This window comes from Xiphophorus hellerii, chromosome 17 (genome assembly GCF_003331165.1).
Source record: "Xiphophorus hellerii strain 12219 chromosome 17, Xiphophorus_hellerii-4.1, whole genome shotgun sequence".
Taxonomy (NCBI): domain Eukaryota; kingdom Metazoa; phylum Chordata; class Actinopteri; order Cyprinodontiformes; family Poeciliidae; genus Xiphophorus; species Xiphophorus hellerii.
In genome coordinates, this window is record NC_045688.1 from 20,002,261 (window position 1) to 20,017,420 (window position 15,160).

General features: G+C 39.3%; 1 protein-coding gene across 2 annotated transcripts in view; it reads right to left on the bottom strand.

Annotated features, from left to right (window-relative positions):
- Positions 1-15,160, bottom strand: part of ppp6r2a (protein phosphatase 6, regulatory subunit 2a) — a 41,498-nt gene that overhangs the window by 19,071 nt on the left and 7,267 nt on the right. The gene's annotated exons all lie outside the window — the stretch shown is intronic.

Genomic DNA, 15,160 nt, shown 5'->3' on the forward strand with positions numbered 1-15,160 from the left:
GAAGCATTAAATGGCTGTCGACTTGTTTATGCAGGGTGAGTAAGGAATTGTGCTATTTTAAGAAATTAGTATATGACAACGATGCTATCGCTAACAACGAACTAACCCATGTTATTTCTATGAGCTTAGATCTCCTGGTAAATAATTTATTTACCTTTTGTAAACCCAAATTTATGCTGGAGGTGTACATTAATGTTGAATCGTTGTAGGATGCTGGATTCAGGTCCAATGTAGGTCAACCATTCACAGCAATCTACAGAAACCCCATGTTAGCGTCTGGCCACGATTATAGTTCCCGGCCACAAGCTAACCATGTGGCGGAATAGTCACAGCTCACTGTGATTGCATGGCTGGATAGGTTATATTTAATTTAATTAGCTTTTTTTTTTTTACATGAAAGTCCCATTGAATAAACATTATATTTTCTGTCAGTGACTCGGTACTGAATTAGCTGGTAACGAAATTAGCACTGTGAGGACTACCAAGCTAGGGCGTAAAAATAATATATCTTACCTTACATATGAATGCTTGTCTTTCTAAATAACTGTCCAATAAAATATCTGAAAATATTAGAAAGTAGGTGCTGCAAACTCTGGCATTGTTAGTTTTCACACCGCCTGTTTTCAGCGGTAGATTGTTGATCCACTTTTCTCCTCTTTTTTTGATAAGTTTTTTAAAATTAACTCCCTTGTGACCAACTCCCTTCGAAACACAAAAATAACATTTATCTTTCTGTCTATTAGAACGGTTGGAACAACCGTACAGGACACAGACTTTAGGCATTTTGATGCTGGATCAACAGAAACAAATGGGCTGCATTTACTTCCTGCCCTCCATCTGCATTTGGTGACGTTGGTGCTACGTCATCTGAAACCCAGCAATAAGCACAGATTAATATTTTTGGGGGTTTAGTAAAAATATAACAATGATGCCAAGAGACATATGACACAAATGGGGATAATCTTGTAATTCCTCCCTTTTCTAGTAGATTATAACTTTTTAAAGGGACCACCACCACAATTTTTCTACATACATTGTTTTTTGGTAGACCAAACTGAACATTTTCAATTAGTCAAAAAATTATAATGTCATGTTGTTGAATGATTGTGGATACAAAAAAATGCAGAACAGTGGTGAGGTGGAATAGATGGTGAAAAGGTAGTTAATGAAAATGATGAGCAACAAAAAAAAACTTACAAAAAAAATCCACACTGAGCTAGAGCAGAAAGCAAACACAATGTAAACAAAAAATAACTAGATAACATATTCAGATACGAGGTATGCAGAGAGGAACAGGAAGCAATGGAGAAGTGAAGGGAGGAACCAGCAAGGAGTTTAAATACTGGGAGGTTGGATGCTGAACAAAAGACCTGAGCTCATAGACCAACAGGTTGCAGGAAAGCAACCCAAAATGGTCGCCTTCCTGTACATTTTAGGCCATACCTCCAAGAGACCTCCAGGGGTGGGGGAAGGTGTACTCGGAGAACTACCCTGGTTCCTGTAGAGCAGTCTTTCTCAAACTGTGGTCCGCAGGCGCCCCTAAAAAGGCGCGCCGAAAAATGTACAAAACTGAACCACTGATGTCTGGATGCCTAGATCCAGGGAGGCCAATGCCATCACCTTACACCTACCTTGTGGACTGCAATTAAATCTCTTGGACTAACTCTCAACATACATGCCTAAGAAAACAAACTTAAAGTACTCTGTCTCACTGCAATCAACTTATGTTTGTCACCTTGAATGTTTAAGTTGTTCATGTGTTTTCTTTTGGTTTTGATTGGTGTGTTGTGCATTTGTGAGTTACTTGTCTGTGTCTCTTTTGAAATATATATAAAAAATAAACAGATTTTTGGAAACTTGCTCAACTGTTTCTCTGAGCAAAAGGCTCAACTGTTAATCATGGAAGTAAAACCAAAGGAGGAAATAAAAGTGCTTCCTCCTTTTTCTTTGACCTTTGCTTCTCTATGAGGAGGACGGGTTTCTGCACACACGGCAACAGCAGAGCTAATAAAAACCCACTGAGAACTCCCTGTGTACTCTGCACAAACGCAAACGCTTGACTTTACATCCAAAACAGAAGTCATCAGAGGCTGCTTCAATAATAGCAATAATAAAGAGGACCAGTGGCACCTAAAAGGCCCAAACGTATGTGGATATTTAGAGCCAAAGAAAACATTACTTAGCAAAGTAAAAAGCATTAACATAAAGGGAAACTTCCATTTACATGTGAAAACTCTTCTTAACTTTTAAACTTTCTTCCAAGAGTTTTGTCAGTTAGCATAATTAAGCTAACTAAAAAGGTAACACTGCTGGTTACATCTTGCCTTTGCAACCATATTTGGAAGTTAGACATTTAAAAATAAAGGAAGATGCACATACATGTACCTTTACATTTTGATTCCATTCTTTTACTCAAGAAATTCCTATAGCTTATTTTTCAGAGTTTGGGTGGCGTGTTCTTAACTATAGCTATGTTTCCTTCAACTGTCATGCAAATTTAAGCAAACTTTTAAAATGTCCCAAAAAAGAAAAGAAAATATGATTTAGGCATGTTTGCATCAACTGGTTGGGAGCAAATTGTTCATGTTGGCATTATCATTAGGCTGATTTACTAATAACAGATTTTTGCAGAGTAATTTATAATAGCGCTAATTCACGCTATAGGTTACTGTAATTGCAACAGATTGCATCAATGCAACATTTGAGAGGCTACCATATATCAGTTGCTATGCATTGTAAAGTTGCAAGCCTATAAGGTCTGTGACTTTCACTTTAAATGTGTTCACAGGACCATGCACCTGACCATACACCTTTCACTGTAGAGTGAAATATATCAGTCAGCTACAATTGGGCCCATGGAACAGGAAATGTTCCCAAGCACAGCAGCACCCTGCAGTTGCTGAGCCCCACTTATTCCACTTTTGTAGATTTTGTTGTTTCATTTAAGACATTTTTGGAAATTCAAATACTTAACTGCCAAGAGAAATGAACTGAAATTAAATTTTTAAGTCAATGGGCAAGAATTAGTTTGTTTACAATTTTAAAATAGAAGCAGGATGGCACAAAATGGCAATGTAGAGAATAAATTGAAATTCGAGATGAAGGGCACTTAATGATTGAGTTAAACTCCAGTGCAAAGCTTAAAGGAAATGTTGTGGTAGGCTCATATGGCATTGTGAAAAATTAGAATGTGTCAAAGATCTACCAAAGCAGAGAGAGGGTGGGATCAGCTTTACAGCAACATTAACGTTCTATGGCATCACTCAGACACATCAGGTTTGTTTTGCTCCTTCAGTTCCATGTACTATTGTTTATGTAGCAGGAGTGAAATTGTTTCTGATCTGAATGATTATCTTGTAAAGACCTAGAATTTAAATTTAGGATTACATTTTTAAAAGATAATTAACAATAATTAATAATGCTGAGTGGTTTTTGGGAATGCCCATCAGACGATGGGCATTCTCCATCAAACAAATCATCTCAGATGGGTTACCTCAGGCCCAAGTAAAAAGGAGTAAAAGTAGATTTTTAAACAACCAAAAAGAATAAAAGTGTAGCTGTACTTTGGAATTGTTAACTGCATAAGGAAGGCTTTTTGAAGATTTTTTTATTCTCATTGCATGCATAAGGAAACCACAACATTCCTCTTCTTTAGCAGCTATATAGCTAAGTAAGTAAACATTTAGTGTGTGAGACTTCAGAGTGGCCTGATTTGTCTGTTTACCTTATTATCAGGCTGTCAGAGTACCACTGTATCTGGGGTTTGATTACACTTGGAAAAACTGCCCAAATAATAATATGAGGAAGGGGGTGGGAGGAGTTTCCCTAATCATTTATAGCGATAGTAACACAAACCTTTAAAATATGAGATTTAATTTAACAAGTACTGTGAACTTTAAGTAACATATTTGGTTGCATTATTTGTGGGTTGGAACATCAGAATTATTCCTGACGAGTACAAAAAACATAATTCAATAAAAAAGACATTCTGAATGTTGAGAGTAATCAACATCTAAAACATATTACAACTGCTAATATATTCATTTACACTGAAGTTTAAATAACTCATTTGATTACAATAATATAATCATGACAATTTTCATACAGTCAAAATACACATAGTTAGACAATTCAGTTTGAGAGAGTACACATCTTGGCCCCTTTTCAGAGAGCAGGGTTAACAAGCCTTGAATAGAAGGCAGATATTCTGAATAAACCTACCCAGTTCTGTAGTTTTCAGTTTCAGAACAGGAGATATCAACTAACTCAGTTCTGAGTCAAGTTACCTCTGAATTAAGGGTGTGTGCAAGACAGTATAGAAGAAGCCCTCATCAGTGAAACGCAGATAATGTGACTCATCATAAAAGTGTGAACCAATGGAAGTAGAAATTTTAATGACATCTTAATGAGAATATCAACGCATATTTGACAAATAAATAAATAAATAAATAAATATGGCAGTACTGCTGCAAAATAGTGAGTTAGCATGGCAGAGAACAAGTCAATGTATGAGTGTGATTTAGTAATATTCTTGACGCTACAGTTATTTAACGTCCAAAAAAAGGAGTCTGCGCAAAACATTAATATACAGTGAACCCTCGCTATTTCGCGGTTCACCGTTCGCGGTCTCGCTGCTTCGCGGATTTGCATCGTGCATTGTGTTCTGCATTCTGATTGGCTAAACAGTCTCTCCACTTCTTCTCTACCTGTGTGTCAATAACGTTGCGGGTAATATGTACACGTACGTAAAACAGCTTGACAAATTTAAGTTAGCAAATTCTCTTGCAATTTCAAGTTTCTGTAAAACCCATAATGTCGACAAAACGTTCTGCACCGACAAAGGCACTTGCGGTCGGGCCCAAAAGGCAGAGGAAAATGCTCACTGTCGCAGAAAAAGTGAAACTTCTGGACATGCTAAAGGAAGATAGAAGCTATGCGGCTGTAAGTCGCCATTACGGAATTAATGAATCTTCCGTTAGTTACATAAAGAAGGAGGAAAATAACATAAGGACGACAGTAGCAATAAGTTTTAATAAGGATGCAAAAAGGGTTGCAACTGTCCACAACAAGATCATGGTAAGGATGGAGTCTGCATTAGCTTTGTGGATTAATGACTGCAGAAAAAAAAACATTACGCTGGATACGAACATTATCTGCACAAAAGCTAGAACACTGTATCAAACCTTTGCTGACAGCGACAGTGACAGGGAAGAGGAGGAGGATGCAGATACCGGACCATCATCAAGCATCATTCACGCAGTACCATGCCCATTTAATGCTAGTAAAGGCTGGTTCGAAAAATTTAAGAAACGCTTTGGACTTAAAAATGTTTCTCTGCATGGAGAGATCGCCTCTGCGAATACCGCTGGAGCAGAAAAATAAATTAAATTTCAATAAATTTCGCTTTAAATAAATAAATTTAAAGCGATCATTGAGGAAGGGGGATATAAGCCTGAACAAGTTTTTAATGTGGATGAGACTGGCTTATTTTGGAAACGAATTCCCTCCCGCACCTTCATTATGGAGGAAGAAGCCAAAGCCCCAGGATTTAAAGCCCAAAAAGATCGTTTGACTCTGGTTATGTGCGGAAATGCTGCATGTTTTATGATTAAACCAGGGCTTATTTATAGGTTTAAAAATCCCAGAGCACTGAAAAACAAAAATAAGGATGATTTGCCCGTTTACTGGATGAACAACGCAAAGGCTTGGATGACAAAAGCGCTCAATCTGGATTGGTTCAAACACTGTTTCATCCCAGAGGTGAAGTGTTATTTGAGAGGAAAAAGACTAGACTTTAAAGTGCTTCTGCTCGTTGACAACGCCGGAGGTCACGCTGATGATTTGGCGTATGATGGTGTGCAAATCGAATTTCTGCCGCCAAACACTACATCCCTGATTCAGCCCATGTACCAAGACATCATCCATGCTTTCAAGGCTCTCTATATGCGCAACACCCTGAGACATCTTTTTGAGGCTATGGACTCGGATCAAGATTTCTCACTAGCGGACTACTGGCGTGGATACACCATCGCATCATGTCTCCAAAATATTCAGAGGGCCATTCAGGAGATGAAAACTGAAACTTTGAATGCCTGCTGGAAAAAACTGTGGCCAGGGGCAGTGAAAAACCCAACCGGGGGCTCGCTTGACGAGATCCATCACTCTGCCGTAGATACAGCTTTGAACCTCGCTAAACAGCTTGGAGGAGACGGCTTTAATGACATGACTCTGGATGACATTAATGCCCTGATTGATGCAGACGCACATCTGCTGACCGATGCAGACCTGGCAGAAATGACAAAGCCACCAAGCGACGATGAAAGAGAAGAGAAAGAAGAAGACACAAGTGTGGATAAAGATGAGGAGGATGGACTAACACTTGGTCGCTTAGCAACAATGCTGAGAATGGCCACTGAACTTCAGCGAGCAGCTCAAGAATGGGACCCTTTGATGAGCCATTCATTACAGTTCTCAAACATAATTGATGGTGGCATGTCGGTTTATAAGAACCTTTTTGCCCAGAAGAAAAAAGAGCGACAACAGCTACCAATAACTATGTTCTTCTCCCGAACAAACACACCTGCACCGCGGGCTTTAGAAGACAAAAACGCGACAGAGCGGAGTCAGAAGGAGCAGTGAAATACAGGTGAATCACTATTTGTTTTCATAATCATTTTTTTCCCGTTCTAATCCAATGATTCGGGTCGCAGTGGGGCGGTGCTGATCTCCGCAATTTGAAGCCTTCACTTCTTATTGGTGATTAAAATGATTATTTTTCAGTATAGTAGTTATTTGTAAAAAAAAAAAAAAAGGAAAATGTTTATACAGTACTTTTATTTGTTAAACAATGCTTGGCCCTGTAAAAAAGGTCTTGTTCTTTGTTTTAAATGTATTATGGAGTATTTCATTGTATAATAATTGTTAAAAAAATAAAGGTTCCTACTTTGTGGATTTCGCTTATCAAGAGTTCTTTTTGGAACGTAACCCCCGCAAAAAACGAGGAATCACTGTACAGAACTTTGGACACTCAAAAATATATGAATAAATTGTGCATTAGGGCTGCTGTAAACAAATATTTTAGTAATCGATTATTCTTACAATTAATCGAGCAATTGGATAAAAAACAATTACAAAATAAAATAATGGCAAATCTGGCATAACACCGGTGTTACTATCGTATATCACTATCAGTCCAATTTTTTATTTTTGAGCATCTCTAACAGTTACTTTTTTTTGTAGTTTAGAAAACTAACGTGTAACAAAAATAGCTCACTTTCTAAGTTACCGTATTTTCCGCACTATAAGGCGCACCACATTATAAGGCGCACCTTCAATGAATGGCCTATTTTGAAACTTTTTTCATATATAATGTGCACCGCATTATAAGGCGCATAGAATAGACGCTACAGTAGAAGCTGGGGTTACGTTATGCATCCATTAGATGGGACTGCGCTAAAGGGAATGTCAACAAAATAGTCAGATAGGTCAGTCAAATTTTATTAATAGATTGCAAACCAGCGTTCTGAAAACTCCGTTCACTCCCAAAATGAACAGCTGTTGCTTCCTCCACTTCCGCACCATTGATTCGTTCATGTTAAATTCTCTTGCTGCTGCTCTATTCCCGTGTTCTACTGCGTGACTGATCGCCTTGAGTTTAAACTTTGCGTCATAAGCGTGTCTCTTAAGAGGAGCCATTTTAGGGTCTTTACACAAAACCCAGCGTGCACCGCGCGCTTCTTCTTCTATGAGGGAAAATGAAGTCGGCGGCTGCTTTCCCGTTTCTTCTTCTACGGGGGAAAATGAAGTCAGCGGCTGCTTTCCCCCGTTTCTTCTTCTACGGGGGAAAATGAAGTCGGCGGCTACTTTCCCCCGTTTCTTCTTCTACGGGGGAAAATGAAGTCGGCGGCTGCTTACTGTAGTTGCGAGACCTGTTGTGGCTCAATATCGGTCCATATATAAGGCGCACCGGATTATAAGGCGCACTGTCGGCTTTTGTGAAAATTGAAGGTTTTTAGGTGCGCCTTATAGTGCGGAAAATACGGTAACCTGAAGTAATGCAAAAATCTGAAATTATATTCAATTTAATAATAAAGAGGCAGGCTCACAAATACACTTAAAAAAAATGTCTATGATCCAGCTTTTAGTTTATGTATTCATCTTCAGTCAGTTTAATGGATGAATTTTCACCTTGCCCCATACCTGTCAAGCTTTGGGTTTGAGAATACGGGAAATGTCGCCTGGAGTGGGGGGCAGGCGAACGAACGAACGTAAGATGGTGATGGAGAGGAGGAAATAGACCAGGGAACAGACGAATGTACGGCACCTTCATTCGTCACACTCAGAAACTCATCTACCAGCCATGTATCGCCACAATGCGCTCCGCCACCCATTTGTTCAGACCAGGATGATATTAAATTTATTGTGCAGTTCGTCCGTAAAGCTACACTTACAATGTAACCATCAACTACTCAGCCGCCCACCGTGTTCAGTCAGTCTGCTCACCTGTATAAATACTCCTGCAGCGCTCTTCCCGCCGTTCGCTCTGAACCAGCAGCTCCCTGAGGAGAAAAGCTGCCGTACTCCAGGCATCGCGCCAGTCATTTTAAGGATGCTTATTGGTCCCTCAAAAACGATGAAAGCCCGGGCGTTATCATCAATCAATAAAATCCCCATGGACCGAACTTGAAAATTGGACGTTATGCCGCTAACACTTAGCTTTCGTCAACAACTCGGAGGCGGAAGTCAGAGCAGCGCCCAGCACAAGAGCGGACTGTGTTCCGGCCGTGTGTGTTCCTGGCCGGAACACGGTGCGCTAAATAACAAAACATAAATTAACGAAGCTTCGAGGCAGGTAGATTTTCCTCGAGGAAATTTAATAATCGAGGTACTTAGGCCTGTCGTGATAAACGATAAATCGATTAATCGTAAGATAAATTAAAACTATCGACGTCATTTCAATTATCGGCATTATCGTCTCTTCCGACCTTTTTCTCTTTCTGTTGATGACACCCAATGAAAAAAGGCTCAACTCCGGTGCTCTCCACTGACCCTCCTTCCTCATTTTCCTTAGTGTAAAGCCCAGCGCACGACATGATCTTAGAGCTGCCGGCCGATTGTCGGCCCATTTTCAAAACCTGACAGATCACACATTAGCCGACAGAAATCCTAGGTATAACGGTTCGATCGGTTCGTTCCTGCCGTGTGGTGTCCAACAATGGGCACAAAATAATGGCTACAAGTCCAGTGAACTAATTTTAAAACCAGGTATTAATCAATGCATTACTACAATCTACCTGCAATGCATGTGGCTAGTGTCAGCGTAAAGTCCTGACTGAATGAAAATCATTATAACCTGTTTACGTCACGTTAACGAAGAACAGCTGAAAAGTTACCGGGTTTATCAACTGCAGTAGCAATTTCGCTCCAACTCCTCCTCTTGTCATTTCTATATTCTTTGCATGTTGAATAAACATTAATGTTGTTTCCACGTCCGCTGGACTTCGGGTTGCGTCGTGTCAGCTGTTTGGGATTCCCCGACGTAATTTCCCCTCAGAAAACACGGAGGAGAATCCTCGCTTTCTGATTGGCTACCTGTCACATTCAACAGGCTGCGTTAAGATCCCAGTCGGGGAAAACCCCTGATTTAGATCGGAGCGGCAACGAGGATCTACCGTAACACACCACACAACCTTAGGAAGACCAAAGGTCTAAGATTGTTGTATGGGGAAAAATAGGAGCAAAAAATCATGTAGTGTGAACTATTGCATCAGGTAGTCAATGTGCCCATCTTCTCTATTTAAATCTAATTATTACTGAAGGGCAACATAATATACACACTTCATAATCTGCACTCTTTTGGTTGAATGCAGTATTTATTTTCACTTTGGCTTTATGTTGTTTAGTTTTTATCAAGTACATTTTTTGTTAATGGAGACTGAGAATCCATTTTGTTTTTGGTTGTTTTGTTTATTTAGTTTATCAGTTCCAGTGTTAAATATTCTTTTGAAATTAAAGTGTATCTATCTTTGGCAGGAAATCACATGCATTATTACGTCATTTCCATTAAATCAGTGTAAAAAGGTCTTCAGACAATATTATCGTTTATCGCAATAATTTTTTGAGACAATTAATCGCTCAGCAAAATTTGCTATCGTGACAGGCCTAGAGGTACTCAAATCATTTGAGGAATCATTTCAGCCCCCTAAAGCAAATGTGATACAAACTACATTTTTGCTTTCATTAATTCCTGCAATTTTGTGGAGTTTTTATTTTACCAGTTTTGTGAGTCTGTGACTATCGAACACCTAAATTGTACAGGAGGGCTTCCCATGGTTTTCAGAAAATTTTTAACAATTTGTAACTAGCAACCTAGTTTTATGTTTTGGGATACCTAATATTAGATTGAAATCATTTTACAACCTGGTCAAACAATACATTTGATATATGAATACTTAAATTTGAGACATTATTTGAGATAATTTGAGATATTAAATGACAAAAAATGGACACTTTTACATTTCCCCCTTCACAACTGTGCACCTACTTAATAAACTACATTCATTAATTTTTCCTGTTATGAAACTGAGTCATTGACAACAGGTTATGTCAGCCATATTAATTTGCATTCACCATGCATCACTGTCAAAGTGGGAGATAACTGCTTTGACAATAAGTAATTTAATTGTCTAAATTAGAGATGTCCTAAGTCAACGGCCGTTGTCTTGCAGATTTTATTTATTCCCCGGTTTAGCATACCTGAAAATCATCATTATACTGTCTCTACTGTGTTTGCATTGACCAGGGTATCACCTGTAAAGCAGGTGTGGATCAACATATCCACACCTGCATGAATCTGTATGTGTGACAGCATTTATTTTGTGACATAACAATAGACAACATTCTCTACTATGGAGTGAAAATAGTCTCAAAATATCTGTGCATGTGTAAAAGTATCTGTGCAGTATTTGTGCGTGTGTAAAAGTATCTATGCGTGTGTAAAAATATCTGTGCGTGTCTAAAAAGATCTGTGCTTGTGTAAAAATATCTGTCCTTGTGTAATACTGGATTTGTAAACCTTAAAAATAAAATAAACCTAATATGCCTACAAATGTTAAATAAGTATGCACAAGTCACCTGATACACACACACAAAACTGCAATTATGCACAGATCCGGTTACGAGTGCACGAGTATTTTTGAGACTCATATCATGCTTCGGGAGCTCCCAGATTTGTGTGTACTGTAGATGGTGCTTTTACGTTCTAGTAGAAAGCTGGGTCATCTGAGTTTTTCTGAGTCTAGTGTTTTTATCCTCTAAACGTTTCTCACTGTGCTTGTGCCGAAGTGGCAAATACGTTAGTTTGGTGAAAAACGGTATATCTCAGCACTTCCTTATAATATCCCAAAATTATTTATAGACATATTGTGCATTTTTGAGCGGTACAGGAGACTAAGTGGTCTGAAAAAAGACCACTGGGTGGCGGAATGGTTCGCTGGCCGGAAAAATAGGCAGGCAAACCAAGAAGTGAGACGGAGCGTCCCGGTGGTCTGCCCTCAGAAGTAAGTAGAAGCTAAACCTGCAGATTTAGCTCTCCGATTATAATGAGACATTGAGTAATTATGAATAATTTCAGATTACGTTTTTCAGATTACGGTACTCTGCCTTCCTCATATGTTTCTGTTAGCGGGAGCTAATGTTTATGTGAGCTATGCTACTAGACCTTTTCACGACAACCGAAAGCTGCATATGAAAGCAAAGACAGAATTGTGTTTTGCGAGGTTTGGAGTTGATTGATACACGGACAGATGAGATTCCCCGAGTTAACCCATTTACCATCATTAGTTTATCTTGTTTTTAATAATAAAAACTTGTTAATAATAAAAACTGTTTGGTGCAAAATACTGATTGAAAATCGATTTTTTTACTGCATGTTTATGTCTGTTAAGGCTAAGATGGAACGGCACTGAAAGCAGCCCTTTAAACCGCGATAATAACTCAGAAATAATCCAAATTAGGGTGTTTATTTATTTATTTCCTACTTACGGAAAGTCTCTGTTTATATCATATCAAAGAATAGACTTTAAAATACTGTTGTTAGTTTACAAATCACTGAACGGCTTAGCACCACAATACATTAAAGATCTGCTGTTGTATCAACCTTCCAGACCTCTCAGGTCTTCTGGTTCTGGTCTGCTCTGCATCCCCAGAACCAGAACCAAACGAGGAGAAGCAGCTTTCAGCATCTATGCACCACAAATTTGGAACAAACTTCCAGAAAACTGTAAAACAGCTGAAACACTGACTTCTTTTAAATCTCGACTAAAAACCCACCTGTTTAGGATTGTATTTGAAATTACAAATTTATTGATGGAACTTCACTTAATGCTGTGTTTTGATTGTTGATTCTATCTTGCATTGTGTTTCTGTGTTTGTAATGATGTAAAGCACTTTGAAATGCCTTGCTGCTGAAATGTGCTATACAAATAAAATTTGATTGATTGATTGATTGATTGATTGATTGATCATAGGTTTGTGGTGCCTTTCTATACTAAAGAAAGATATAAAACTTCAGATATTTCACAAAAAGATACTAACACTCATGGGAAAAACCTCACATAACCTTATATTAAAGCAGAAAGTACGGCGCCCACCGTAGGAAAGGCTTAGAGCAGGGGTGTCAAACGTACGGCCCGCGGGCCGGAATCGGCCCGCCGAACGATTTAGTCCGGCCCGGTGGCTAAATGCATTATCATTATTCAACAACGATTATTGAAAAAAACGTGTACTTCGTTTAATTTAAAATCTGCAGTTCCTATATTATCCACGAGGGGCGCTGTGTTTTATTCAGAGTGGACAACATGATGCAACACTGCATCGGAACTAACAGCAGATGGCAGCACTGAGCTTCAGGTCCTGTAAACGGCTTCGATTCTATTGCTTTACCAGCTTTTTACTTTGGTCCTGGCAACCTCATCAACGAAATGTCTGTCAAAAAAGAGAAAGGTAGACACAGAGGGTTGGATTTTTCAAGAAAAATGGACTTCTTCTTATTTGTTCACGGAGGTGAATGGAAAACCCGTGTGCCTTGTGTGTCTGCAGCAGGTTTCGGTGCTTAAGGAATACAATATTCGGCGCCACTATGAAACTCAGCATGGCGAAAAATACAAGCACTTTAACGGAGAACTGAGAAAACAGAAGATAAATGAAATGTTGACGGGTCTGAGGAAACGGCAATCTGTTTTCACCCTGAGTCCAGAGGCCAGTGATGCTGCGGTGAAAGCCAGCTAGCTAACTGCTAGCCAAATAGCGTTAGCATCAAAGCCTTACTGTTCGTCAAGAACTGCATGCTGAAGGCTGCCGAAACTGTGTGTCCTGAGAAGCGACAAGCTTTTGCCAATATTTGCTTGACCAGAAATACCGTGGCAGACAGAATTTCGGAACTATCGGCAGATTTGGACAACCAACTCAAACGCAAAACGGAGTCATTTCTCGCATTTTCTGTTGCAATTGATGAGAGTACTGATATTGCGGACGTCTCTCAACTGGCCATATTCGTTCGTGGAGTTGACGAGACGTTGACTGTCACAGAAGAGTTTCTTGAGTCGGTGCCCATGACCAACACCACGACAGCTGAAGACATTTTCCGCTCCGTTGTTGGAGCGCTGGACAGAGTCGGGGTGGACTGGTCCCGCGCCGTAAGCCTGGCTACTGATGGCGCGCCGTCAATGATTGGGAAAAAGACAGGTGTTGTGACAAAGTTCAGAGAGAAAGTACAAGCTGCAAATAAAGGGGGTGAGTTTTGGACATTTCATTGTATTTTGCATCAGGAGGCATTTTGCTGCAAGTCGTTAAAAATGGATCACGTCATGGAGGTGGTTGTCCGAACTGTTAATTTCATCCGAGGCAGAGCTCTCAATCATCGTCAGTTTGACAGCCTTCTCAGTGAATGCAACATTGCCCATGGTCTACCATACCACACTGAAGTTAGATGGTTAAGTAGAGGTGCTGTTCTGAAGCGCTTCTTTGATCTACGTGGGGAAATTGGACAGTTCATGGAGAAAAAAGGTAAACCTGTTCAGGAATTACAATGCCCGCTATGGCTGCAGGACCTTGCATTTATGGTTGATATCACAGGACACTTGAATAATCTGAACAAAATGTTGCAAGGACGCAAAAAAATTGTAACACAGTATTATGACGCCATATGTGCATTCAAGTCAAAGCTGACGTTATGGGAGACGCAGATGGCAAGCGGGGACCCTGCTCATCTTCCCTGTCTAAGAGATGTGTGCGCAGCAAGCGTTAACCGTGATGTGAAACGGTACAAAGATACGATTTCAAGGTTGCTGAGTGAGTTTGAGAAAAGATTTCAGGTATTTAGCGAACTTGAGACAGAATTCTCAGTTTTTCGCTCACCATTCACAGTCAGAGCTTCTGATGTGCCCGTTGACATGCAACTTGAAATTATTGATTTGCAGTGTGATGTGGAATTGAAGGACAAATTTGCATCAGTTGGCTTGGACACATTTTACAAGTATCTCCTACCAGGATATCCTAAACTGACAGCACTGGCTGCAAAAATGTTGTCCATGTTTGGGACTACATACCTTTGTGAGCAAATTTTTTCACTAATGAATATAAATAAAACAAAGCTGCGCTCAAAGCTCACACATAAGTACTTAATACTTAAATGAGACTCTGAAATTGGCTGCTGCTCAGGACATGATGCCTGATATTGATGTACTTGTCCAGGCTAAAAGATGCCAAGTTTCAGGGGCAAATACTGAGTAAAACTAAATCCTATGGAATGTTACTGTCAACGTTGCACTATTAAAAATTACAGCTTTGAATATTTGCTGAATTAATTCTGTTAAAGTTAGTGCTAGTCAGTAACAGATTTACAACAAAAGAGTTTTGTTGAGTAAAATATTTCTCATGCATGCAATACATGTTATGTATGTAAGTTTTTCTATATGTATACATTTTATGCATCAACAAGAAAGGTGACAAATGTACTTAATCAAATATCTGTTTAAAGCAGCTGACACTTAAGATTTCAAATGTGTGAAGCCAGACAATTTGTTCAAATTGATTCCCAGATGTGGAAAATTGATTTTAAATCATTTATTAATTTTTATCTGTTTGATGTATTATGTCATGC